This window comes from Artemia franciscana, chromosome 5 (genome assembly GCF_032884065.1).
Source record: "Artemia franciscana chromosome 5, ASM3288406v1, whole genome shotgun sequence".
NCBI lineage: Eukaryota > Metazoa > Arthropoda > Branchiopoda > Anostraca > Artemiidae > Artemia > Artemia franciscana.
In genome coordinates, this window is record NC_088867.1 from 43,509,203 (window position 1) to 43,522,307 (window position 13,105).

General features: G+C 34.5%; 1 protein-coding gene across 1 annotated transcript in view; it reads right to left on the bottom strand.

The window, feature by feature from the left end:
- The window catches only part of LOC136027457 (rab GDP dissociation inhibitor beta-like), a 91,466-nt gene extending 78,846 nt beyond the window's left edge, over positions 1-12,620 (bottom strand). The window contains exons 1-2 of the mRNA XM_065704740.1: positions 12,386-12,620; positions 9,844-10,045 (exon numbers count right to left, since the gene is read on the bottom strand). The gene's annotated coding sequence lies outside the window, so the exon portion shown is untranslated. The remainder of the gene's footprint in view (positions 1-9,843; positions 10,046-12,385) is intronic.
- Between the last annotated feature and the right edge of the window lie 485 nt (positions 12,621-13,105).

Below are 13,105 nucleotides of genomic sequence, written 5' to 3' on the forward strand. Positions count from 1 at the left end.
AGTCCTCTTCATTTAGCAGCTTCAAAAGGATACACAAGGACTGTTGAATGTCTCTTAAAGTCTGGTGCTGATGTTAATATAAGAAGTGAATATGGAGGAAGTCCTCTTCATTTAGCAGCTTCAAAAGGATACACATAGACTGTTGAATGTCTTTTAAAGTATGGTGCTGATGTCAATATAAGAAAATCTTATGGAGAAAGTCCTCTTCATTTAGCAGCTTCAAAAGGATACACACTGACTGTTGAATGTCTTCTCAAATATGGAGCCTATGTTAACTCTAAGGACAATTATGGCTTGACAGCTCTTCATTATGCTATTTTTTCTGAAGATAAAGAGCTTGTTACAACTCTTCTGGAGTATAGATCTGACATAAATATTACAAATAAAAATGACCATACAGCTTTTGAGATAGCTGTCTATCGTTGTATTGATGATATTGCTGCTGTGCTTGCAAGCCACATTTCAAAACTTCAAGAAGCAAATTTATATGTAAGTGAAAGAAACATATTACTCTCAGACTAATTTGAAAGAGAATTAGAACAAATTGGGAGTGAGAAAATATTTTGAAATACTTTTTTCTATGACGTTTTTACCATCGAAATAAACTCAATAGAACTATAGACGATGAATGAATATTCTTTGAAAAGTTTACTGAGACCAGCAAACTGGGAAGCAAAATTTTAATGTATAATGCAATAATAAAAAGCCGTTTCAGAAAGTGTATAGAAAGGAAATTGCTTCTTGAACTAGGCAGTAGAAGTTTCAGTTCTCTCTTTAATAGATTAAATAAAAAAAACAAGTTTTTTCAACTGAAAGTAAGGAGTGACATCAAAACTTAAAACGCACAGAAATTACTTCGTATAGGAAAGAGGCTGCTTCCTCATCAACGCCCCGCTCTTTACGCTAAAGTTTGACTCTTTCTCTCAATTCTTCTTTCTAAAACAGTAAAAAACTTTAGCGTAAAGAGCGGGGCGTTGATGAGGAAGCAGCCTCTTTCCTATACGAAGTAATTTCTGTGCGTTTTAAGTTTTGATGTCACTCCTTACTTTCAGTTGAAAAAACTTGTTTTTTTTATTTAATTTCTGAACGTTTTTGAATCAAAGCATGTTTTGATTTTGGCTCTCCGCAGAGGAATAATCAAAACGAAATTTGCATATTTTTTTTTTGGCTCAATGGCTTTCCCATAATTTTGATCGAATGATTTTGAGATAAAAAGAGCGGGGGACGAAGCCTAGTTGCCCCCCGATTTTTTGGTTAATTAAAAAGGCAACAAGAACTTTTAATTTTTTACGAATCTTTTTTTTGGTAAAAGATTTACGTAACTTATAGATTAGCTTACGTAAAGAACTTTTGTATTCTCATGTTTTTATTACATATATGAGGGGATTCGCCCCATCGTCAGTACCTCGCTCTTTACACTAAAGCTTAAATTTTATCCCAATTCATAAAGAATGACCCCCTGAATCACAAAAGCCGTAGAATAAGTAGTTGAAATTACCGAAAATACTTTAGCGTAAAGAGTCAGGTATTAGAAGGAGGTGAGCCCCTCATATGGGTAATAATTTCTGTTTGTTTTAAGTTTTATTGCTGTTCCTTACTTCCAGCTGAAAAAGCTTTTTCACTTTTATTTTTTAATTGTTTTTTTTTTTAATAATGCTAGTAAATCCTGCTCTCCCTTCATGGAAATTTTCTTCTCCCATTACAAATTCTCGAAGGAAAGTTCCCCCAGCATATCCCCCTCTTCTCAACCCCTCCCCCAAACCAAAAAAATCCTCCTGAAAACGCCTGTATACTTCCCAATAACCATTACTATATGTAAGCACAGGTCAAAGTTTGTAACTTGTTGCCCCTCCCACGGGGACTGTGGGGGAGTAAGTCGTCCCCAAAGACATAGTTATAAGGTTTTTCGACTACGCTGAATAAAATGGCTATCTCAGAATTTTGATCCGTTGACTTTGGGAAAATAATTAGCGTGGGAGGGGGCCTAGGTGCCCTCCAATTTTTTTGGTCACTTAAAAAGGGCACTAGAACTTTTCATTTCCGTTAGAATGAGCCCTCTTGCAAAATTCTAGGACAACTGGGTCGATACGATCACCCCTGGGGAAAAGAAAAAAAAAACAAAAAAACAAAAAAACAAAAAAACAAATAAACACGCATCCGTGATCTGCCTTCTGGCAAAAAATGCAAAATTCCACATTTTTGTAGATAGGGGCTCGAAACTTCTACAGTAGGGTTCTCTGATACGCTGAATCTGATGGTGTGATTTTCGTTAAGATTCTTTGACTTTTAGGGGGCGTTTCCCCCTATTTTCTAAAATAACGCAAATTTTCTCAGGCTCGTAACTTTTGATGGGTAAGACTAAACTTGATGAAACTTATATATTTAAAACCAGCATTAAAATGCGATTCTTTTGATGTAGCTATTGGTATCAAAATTCCATTTTTTAGAGTTTTGGTTACTATTGAGCCGGGTCGCTCCTTACTACAGTTCGTTACCACGAACTGTTTGATTTGCCGAGTTACCACATGAATGTGCTGAACAAACACTGAGCTATCTGCGCAATGAAAACTTAAACAATTTCATAGATGCTTCTGTAAATGGATTCTCATTGTCACTTGTCTTCTAACTGCAGACAATGTGAATGGTTTAGTTATATACTTAGAGCTTATGCAAGGCTTGTTCGTGGGATTTTTGAAAGTTGGGATAGTTTTGCTATTATTATTTAATGTTAATTTGTTAGTGAAAAGAGTTCCGAATAAGTTTGCCTTTTCAAATGACAAACAATTTGTTCCGGAATATCAAAATAAATGATCGCAATATATAAAACTATAAATTAAAATGAGCGGTGAAATATTGTCGGAGTAATTTCCTGTATTGTTGTGTTGCTCCGAGGTGGTATGGCTGTAGCATGGTTGCGGTAATGGGTGTCGTGCTTGTCTTGCGTAATGTTCGGTGGTAAGATATCATAATGCTTATGTGATGAGAAAAGGCCATGTCCAAAAGCCGTTAGAAGTTCGTTCCTCCTTGTTTCAAGTGTTGTTACACCTGAGAGAACAAGACTTTCTTCAGAAGGTAACAGTTTATCCCCCAAAATCACTCTCAATGCACGCTTTTGTATTCCCTCAAGTTTGTTAGTTTGATCTTTTGTGAAACCAGCATGCCAGACTGGGCAGGCTTATTCTAGGATTGGTCTCTTCTTAGTTTTGTAGTTAGTAAGCATTGCATCATTGCTTAGATTAAACTGGCGTAATTTCACCGAAGACCTTAGTATAGGGATAATTTGGGAAATTAGATGATTTATTTGGTCGTCCCATGTCAATCTACCGTTAAAAATGACACCCAAAATTCTCATTATCTGAATTACTGGTATAGCTATTTTAGGTAAATTTCGTATCCTATACTTTAAAATGAAATCCTCATTATTTCTGATTTCGCTCTATTTATGGTGAGTTTTTTTTCTGAAAAATATCGCTCCAGTCTCGTTACCATTTCCTGTAGGTCTAGGATTGTGTTCTGCTTCTGTAGTACTATCATTGTTATGTCGTCTGCGAACTTTGTGCGATCTTTGTGCCACGTAGCTATTATGTTGAAAAGTAACAAGAATAGGGAGGGCCTAGCTTTCCGAGGGCGACTTGATCTCCCTTCAGCCCTTGAACGTTGGCTAAAAAGAATAATTTTAATCCTTTTAAAAAATGTAAGGATAATTTTTAAGTTACATTAAATCAAGTGTTCATATTTTTCAAGACCAATTCTTATAACTTTAGTTATACTCTCAGTGCAGTTAGTCATCATTACGTAAGTATTACGACTTTTCTTTTCTCTAATTTGGTTAAACATAAAATTTTGAACTAATTTTTACTTAGAAGCATTGGTCTATTATGGACTGATGTAGAAGTGGTCAGTAGATTAGTGAGCTACGGATCGCTACGTTGAAGTAGAGTAGCTGAAAATGTTTTAAGTTTTCGTAGACATATAGTTTGATTTTGGAGAGTTGTATAACACCAGAATGTCTTTAATTTCGTCAGTCGACAAACATGACGTCGGTCGACAAACAACTTCATGACGGAATAATGCTCAATCCTCATAAAGACGTCAGTCGACAAACATGACATCAGTCGACACACAAACATGACGTCAGTCAACAGACATACAACTTATTTTTATATATAGAGATAGATATAGATATAGTTTCTTTTTTAGTTTTAATTTTTTTTAGTTTTGCAGCTTTTTTAGTTTTTTAAGCTTTTTTTTTCTTTTTAGTTTTTTACCTTTTTATGGCACTTGGTATTAACCAAGTGACATATAGCAATCACAAATTCTGTCGTTCAATGTTTGTTCTAACATTGACAGTTAGAAAAATCTTCACGTGCCAAGCATGCTAAAGCTCAACAATTTATAATAAACCTCAAAATTTTAAGTATCTGTTTCGAATTACTTCGAAGGTTTTCGAATTACTTTAATCTATTGTCAAAATATTTTGAAATATTTATGCAATTCCCAGTTTTTACATTTTTAGTTTCAGTTTTCTTTTTCTTCTTTATTTTTCAGATGTAAATACATATCGTCGAACCTTTTTCGCGGTTTTGCGTTCTTTAGCCGCAAGCCTTTTGGCATTAGCTCTTTGAGCAGCTTCCTCGGCTGTTTCTTCTGTTGTAGGATTTGGTAACATTCTATCTTTTTCAATGTTTTTCAATTTGTCAATTTTCATTCTAACATAGACAGTTAAAAAAATCTTCACGTGCCAAGCTTGATAAAGCTCAACAATTTATAATAAACCTCAAATTTTAAGTATCTTTTTAAAGGTTTTCATAATACATTAATCTATTGTCAAAATATTTCGAAATATTTATGCAATACCCAGTTTTTACATTTAAACCCTCAACACAAAAATACATACAACTTATTTTTATATATATAGAAGATATAATCTGGTGTAACAGACATAGTGTAACAGAAATAACAGACAGACAACTTATTTTTATATATATAGATAGAAGATTTGTGCAATCACCAGTTTTTTACATTTTAAAAAATTTAATAATAATATCTTTTTGACGTTAATTGACACTTTGACCAATTTTCTTTGAGCAGCAAGCATTCTAAACTTCAACAATTTCTACTAAACTTCAAACTTTAGGTTTTTCGTTTTAAGGTTTTTGAATTGCTTTAATCTTATTGTCAAAATATATTGAAATACTTGCTGTTGGTGGGGGCGCTTTGCAACCCCCCCCCAAGCCCCCCGCGTGCGTGTCGTTACGCACCATATTAGTTACGCGCCATTTTAGCTTTGTTCCTGTGTCCCACTTGTGAATATTGATAGATATATATATGTTTTTAACTACGAAAAACTTGCGAATATACAGCATTCTTCGCTGTCCCATTGTCTGTGCATATAAATATATTGTCAGATTTACCGGCTCTTGAACATGCAACATATAATTGTCCATGGGAAAAACAATCCGTATTCAGATCTATACCGCATTTTTCTAATGATTGCCCTTGAGCTTTGTTGATGTTGATTGCTAATCGAATATTCCTTGTGTCCCCGTCGTCATTTATATATCCCCCCTGTGTCCCCCCGGCGTCCCCGTTGTAGTTGTGTCCCTGTGTCTCGGTCTTCATTTATGTTCCCTGTGTCCCGGTGTCCTGGTCGTCATTTGTGCCCCGGTGTCCTGGTCTGCAATTTCTCTTTGAGCGTCCCTGTCGTCATTTATACTCCCTGTTCCTGGTGTCCTGATCGTCATTTGCGTCCTGACTTTTTTAGTTTTTTCATATTTTTTCTTTTTTAGTTTTTTCTTTTTTAATTATTTTTTTAGTTTCTTCTTTTTTCTTTTCATTTTTGGTTTTTCTTTAGTTTTTGTTTTTATTTTTTATCCTTTTTTTTATTTAGTTTTTTTTTTAGTTTTTTTTTTTAATTTTTTTTTTTAGTTTTTTTTTTCTTTTTTTCTTTTGTTTTTCTTTTGTTTTCTTTTTTTTACTTTTCCTTTTTTGATTTTTTTTTCTTTTTTGTTTTTTTCTTTTTTTTGTTTTTTATGTTTTTTCTTGATGTTTTCAGAAGCAGGAGTTATTTCGTAACTATTTGATAAAATATGGTGACTACCCACCCCCCCAGGGAATGAGATTGAAGAGTTCTGACCTAATCAGTGAATTGAGACCAAACAAACCCTTCCGTTCTACCAATATATGTTTGTTAGGTCTCCTAGGATTGAGGGGGATTATACTGAGTGTTTCCAATGACAGGCTTCTGGTATATGAAAAGGCTGTTAGGAGCTGTATTTCCACTAGATTGTGTCTAACTCCAAGTATTAACGACAGCCCATCCATAGAGCATGACCAGCCCCCCCCCCAAGAAAAATTAATAATAAGCGGTATCACTTGCCAAAAGTTACTTCAAAGCTGGTGGCAAAATTTCGGTACCTAAGTATAGAGTGGAGAAAAGCTATGCAAATTATTTATTTAAATTTTCACCAGCCCACTTTGTTTAGATGAAGTTGTTATAGAAGCTTTTGAAGATGCTAATTCGCCTGGAAATTGAAAATTCTACTGCCCCTTTTACATTTGACTGGAGGACAATTAAACCCTCAGCTATTTCTCTTTTTTCCCTCCACCCTAAAGAAGTTAAATCAAAATTTGGAGATAGATATTCTGTTCAGCATAGTTGAAACATCCAATAACTATACCTCCGGAGATGACAAACACCCACAGTCTCTGAAGCCAGGAATTTTCCCGTTGTTACATGTATGATTTACTATTGGGAAAGGGGAAACTTACCTTCTCAGTTTGGTGACTGATAGGAATTACGACTGTTCGAACCCTGTTATGTTTACTACGGTTTAACTTTAAGTCATAAAGCTCAAAAGGTGAAAGCACATACTTTTATTAAGTGACCTTTTTCTTGCTGAGGTAGCTCAGAAGAGGGGATTGTTTCTTCTTGATCAATTTCATCACATTTTCCATACCATCAAGCCAAATCGACCTACTCAAGCACCTAATCACTCACTAAAGTAACTAATGACGTCCTTTTGTTGCTACTTGAGACTACCAAAAGTTTAGTCTTTTTTGACAGATTGTGGTGCCTGATTCCAGAACAATGAAGACCGGTATAATAATGGCGGGCCAGTAAAAAAAAAAAAAAAATGACTGGTCTTCATTGGTCTAAATTTTAGAATCTGTCAATGAAGACTGGGGCAAAATCAAACCGTAGTAAGAAGGTCGGAACACGTTCTAAAAGAGTTACAGCATTCAGTACACTTTTTTCACAGATTTTGGAAATTCGTGATAGCAATATTTTCATATATATTTTTTCCCAGTGGTGATAGTATAGAACCATTAAAAATACTTCTGTCAACTCATCTTAAGAAGGTCGGAACACGTTCTAAAAGAGTTACTGCATTCAGTACACTTTTTTCACAGATTTTGGAAATTTGTGATAGCAATATTTTCATATATATTTTTTCCCAGTGGTGATTGTATAGAACCATTAAAAATACTTCTGTCAACTCATCTTTGTTAGCTTAAACATGATGCAAAGGCTTAATTTGACTGAGTGTACTCCTTGCGATAGTTTCACTCTCGTCACTTCAACTTTATGTCATTTATCCGTTTTGCCACCTGAACTCTGACCAATTTTGTTTTTTTTTTTTAGTCTACGCTGTCACTGTTGTCAGACAAAACCCATCTTCGGTCTGAATCTTCTTATGCCTCCCTTGTACTATAAGATCATTTGATTTTTGAACAAACTGAGTCTATGCCTTATGGAGGGCACTGGTTGACGGTGAGAAAATATGAAGTATGGGAATAAGTCGAAAGGGAATTCCTCTTTAAAATTCAGATTATGCTAGCCAGTATTTTTCTCTACTGCTCCTATTGTTGTACTTTTTATTCTAAGCCAGTCTGAGTCACGGTGAAAATTGGTTTCACCACTTGTCAATTTGCGCAAGAATCACCAGCCTAACCGGGTTACCCAGTGACTAAGCCAGTTTGAGTCAGGGCAAAAGTTGGTTTCACCACTTGTCAATTTGCACAGGAATCAACAGCGTAACCGGGTTACCCAGCAACTAAGCCAGTTTGAGTGAGGGTGGAAATCAGTTTCACCACTTGCCAATTTGCGCAAGAAACAGCGTAACCGGCCTTTGTCACTTGGCAAAGCACAAGAACTTTAACTGACATCTAATAAAAGACCTTTCCTATAGCCACTTTCAACACTAAAAAAACAAACACATAAATCTCTGACAAATTTATTTTGAAATGCCTCACCAAGCATATAGACAACATAAACTTAACCAATGCTTAGATACTGAAAATGAATTTTAAAACCAATAATAGTCTGACGCCTTGAACAATAGTCTCATAAAGGGTGATGGGGAGCCATATCTGGGCCCAACAGGGCATATCTATGAAGCCCATGTCAGAGAGGGGTGGGAGGATCTCAGAGTATAATCCCTATTTAAACAAAAACTCTGTGAACTAAACAACAGCCTACATTATGAATTATCTACAAGATCTTTCTTTCTAAGAAGAAAAAGAAATGTATTTATTTTGTTTGTTATAGGCAGAAATAAAGAGCTCTTACAGCAATCATATTGTCACTAGTAGTCTTTAATAATGGTGGAAAGTAAACGCCAAAAATCTACAATGAACAATGCACTGTTGCAAAAGTTGAGTTACATTTGAATTTTTCAAGCCAAGAACCTGCAATTATTGACTCAGAAGCTGTTTCGTATGGGGGACAGAGGGGGCACATGCCCCAGGGCAGAATAGTGGTACAAAATTTCAAAAAAAATATAATCTTTATAATCATTGTAATTTTTGAAATTTTTATTTTATTAAAATAAAGTTGAGGGCGCAGTTGGCAGTATGTATAAGCAACGTAAATGAAAATTTTTGTTAATAAGTGATCTTTTTTTTTAAATTTGACCTGAAAATTTTTAGAGATAAGGAGGGGGGGTAATAAATATTTTAGCCCAGATACAAGAGAGGCCAGAACTACCACTTTAATGATTCGAGTTTCAAATGAGTAACTGATAGCCATTTCAATTATCTACAGAGACGTCAACGATAAGCCTAGCATAGGGATACCTTGAGATATATTATACATTACCTGTCATTACCAAGGCTTAAGCAAGTAAACGGTCCCGTATCAAAAGAAGTAATTTCTGAGAGCAATTTCTAGGACACATAGTCCTAGCTATCACATAAAATAAATAACTGTTTTAAAAAGGAAAATAGAAGAATATTCTATTTCAAAGCGGTACACCACTGATCTTTTTAAGTCGGGTTTAATTAAGTTGGTTCTTTCATTAGTTGGGTCTAATTAAAATATGTATCTGATTTTAATTGAATCTTGAGATATCACATTCCAATCTACATTTATTTGAATGAGAAGTTTATGAATATACTGTACTACCAATATAATTGTGCTGTTTAAACAACATAACATACATTGAAAGTTTCAAATATAGGGAAAAAGAAATATTTTTATTTTTATTACTAGCGAAAAAAAAATTATTACCAATTAAAGTTATCTCTCTTTCCCCTGAAGTGTACTACTTGTCATAATAGCCAATACTATTTAGAATGCTACATTCTACTACAAATAATGAATAAGCTAAAACTTATTAATTTAGAACTTCCTCCACAAAATATTCAAAATTTGTCTTATTCTTTTCTATGATTATTACTGTTTTAAGGGCGGGAGTAAGTTTAAAGCGTGCCAGTACTTGATTTTGTCTTAAATTAGACTACCACTTTGAACCAAACTTAAATTAAAATTTCTGAACATAAATAGCCGAAATACGTGTATGGAAAGAAGGAGGAGGTCGTAAACAAAGAAAGACCAAATACCTAAATAAATCTGGAGAAATGTTCCTCTGGTCTATATATTGTGGTGAAGTCAAAATCGTTCCCAGTTCCACGACGAAATATATCCAAGACATTCAAACAAGTAGTTTCAAAATGGGTTGCAGCATTATAAGAGTGTGAAATGAATAACTGAGACTCGGCTCCATCTTCTCTCGGTCTGTAGCAGTCATTCACTGTTACAATCCTTAAAATTGAAACACTACAAAATATGAATTTTAACAAATAGCAATAAATAGTAATCGAATAAATTGTTAGACTTATTGGACTCACCAATCATGTGGTACATATTTTTTATTTTTGAGCTATTAATTTCTATTGCATGCCATTTTTTATGTTAAGTCTAATACATGGCAGAATATATTTGAATGTCTTAGAGAATCTTTTAAAGACTCCTGGAAAACCAATCATAACTGACAGTCTTAATGTTTCTTTAATATCTTTAATGTTCCATCTAAAACCCTGCCAGTTATTATGTTTTTTGAAGTTATTTTTTTATTCTTGGGCTATTCATTTCTATTGCATACCATTTTTTTGTGTAGTGTATTTCATGACTGAATATGTTTGAATTTCTCACTTCTTACAAGATTTCATTATAGTTTCTTGATTTCGTCGCAGTTTCAGAAAAACTCAGAGACTGTCATTAGCTCTAGTAACTGAAAATATGTTTGTCGGAAACGAGTGTATGAACCAGCCCACTTAACTACCTACGAAAATGATCAGTATATCCTATTCTTATTACCTAATTCTGGTTTGAAGATGGAAGTATTTGGCTAGTGTCATGAATGCCAAGCTAAACTCGCTGTTCCAAGAAACGGTTGTTGATTGAAGTCATTAGCCCCAAAAGCATTTCTACGGGTTTTACAGTCGGATAAAACTTATGCATTGTAGCCTGTTGCTTTTCAAATAACAACACCTGACTTTATATGTAACGAAATTTGCAAAATTGTTATTATGTTTCGAATATACGGTTTATCAGAGTCGCTTTGTTTGGCAGAAATCTGAAACATAATTTTCAGGCGACGATAACACAAAGCTTAAATTGATGGAAACGGTCGTTGTTATAGGAAAAAAAAAATCAAATCTTTCCACCATGCGATTCAAATCGTATTCAAAACCACGCAATACCGTCACAAATAAAAAAAAAAATTCGTTTCAATATTCCTATTTATTATCTTTTAATACACAGTTTGCTTTAAATATGGAAGTGCTTCACCTGTGCTATGAAAACCTAAGCAAAACTCATTGTTCAGAAAAATAGTTGTTGGATGAATTCGAAAGCCTCAAAAGTTTTTTAAGGTTTTACTGTTCATTATGATTTAAGCATTGGTTTATAAGTCACGTCATATGGTGTACACTTAATGCAAATTCTCAGGAAAAAACTAAGCGAAACAAGAAATTAAATTTGACTGCACCTATCTGATATATGTGTATATACTATGAGCAATACTTGTGAATGTATTTTGTTTTAGAAAACAGTCCCATATTTTTTCAGGAAAATTGGCATTCTTGGGTTTTAGCCTATAAATCAATCTATGTAGGTAAATAGTTTGAGAAAATTCGTTGAAATAAACTGTTTTCTTGATATAGAAACTCTTTTCTTGTTATAGTGCTTAGTTCAAAGTGAGAAGCTTAGTACATGATTAGCCTACTGAACTTTTTGTGGAGTTTAGAATCCGATGAATCCTTAAAATCACTGTTTTGTTTAAAACCCTTGTTCAGTGCCACCATCCTCTCTATTCGACAAAAAATTTTTAATCTTTGCTATGATCCAAACGGGCATTTTTAAAGTATAATAATCACTACCGTCGTAATTACATTCTAGCCCCCCTTCTAGTGAATGGAAATCAAATATAGTTATACGTTCTAAGTATGCTCATTTGGGGGTTTGCACTACCTTTGGCGTTATTTTTCATATAGCCTACGATTGGTTCAGATGCCAAATATAGCCTAACTTTAAAAAGCAGTAAATCAGCATAACCTACTTTTGTGCATAGTCTAGGCCTATTTCTGACCCCATTAGGGGGTAGGGAACTGGGGCGTAATCACCACAACAGTGATCATTATATTCGAAGAGTAGGCCTACTGAACGAGGAGCAAAATGGTATATTTCTTCTTTTTTCTATGCAATTTCTTTCATATAGCCTACCATAAATTTACGCTTCATTCTCCTTAGCTCAAAGATTCCACAATTTAATTTTGTGCAATTACGCACAAAAGTGAAATCAAATTATTCGACTGCACTTTCTAGTTTTACTTATTTTCTATGTTTAAAATTGCAAAAAAGATAGTCGCAAAATCCCTCTGCTATTATGTAAAAATTTTAAAATAACAGATACGCCCTTTGGTCTCCATGATGGTGTTGTTATAATAGGACCCCAGGGGTTTCGTTTCGGAGGGGCAATTGCCCCCTCCCTTGCATTTTAGAGAAAATTTTATTCTGTACCCCATGCCTACCCAGATATGGACCCCTCTTGCCCCCCCAACAAAATGGCTGGCTATGCCCCTGTATGACTCTAAAACATACCTCAAAAAGTTGATTTCGCTTTGTTGGGTTTCCACTTTTCTGGTTAACAAATCGTACTGTTTTTCATCACGTAAATCCAAGGTTTCAATTAACCTATTTAATTTATCTTCTAATGCTTCCATTTGCTTCACTTCATCACACTGTCCAATCGCCAAAACGAAACAAAATATTAAATATAAACTATTCATCCTTTTATATTTTAATACCTTTACTTGACTGATGCTAGTTTAGTACTGAATAAAATAGTAACTAATTCTATGTTTACTAGGCACGCACGGCGCGTGCCTCTCTTGGCGATAGTACCGCCAAACATCTGTTTAGTGACGGCTGGCTACTATGTCTTAACTTTTAAAAAGCACCTGTATGTAGGGACCCTTTGACAGGCGATTAAAAAGGGTCTTCACGGAGGGACCACAGATGTGATGTCTACTTTTGTTGCTAGAACAGGGAGCTGTAAAACAAAGGTTGGGCTTGTTGGAATCCTCTTATAGAGAAATTTTCATTGAATGACAGAAAATTATCCATTGTTATTTTTGTTTTGCTCATTTATCAGAGGAGTGGTATTTACACGATTTTGGTAAAATTACTATTTCTTAATATGAAACTGCAAAATTTGAAACATCTTCTAACAAATGTGTTTGTTCCCCACGAGGAAAATTTTCTCAGCCTTTACTCTAGTTGAATTTCTTTACAAGCCCGTCCTCTTTTGATAATCGTTTG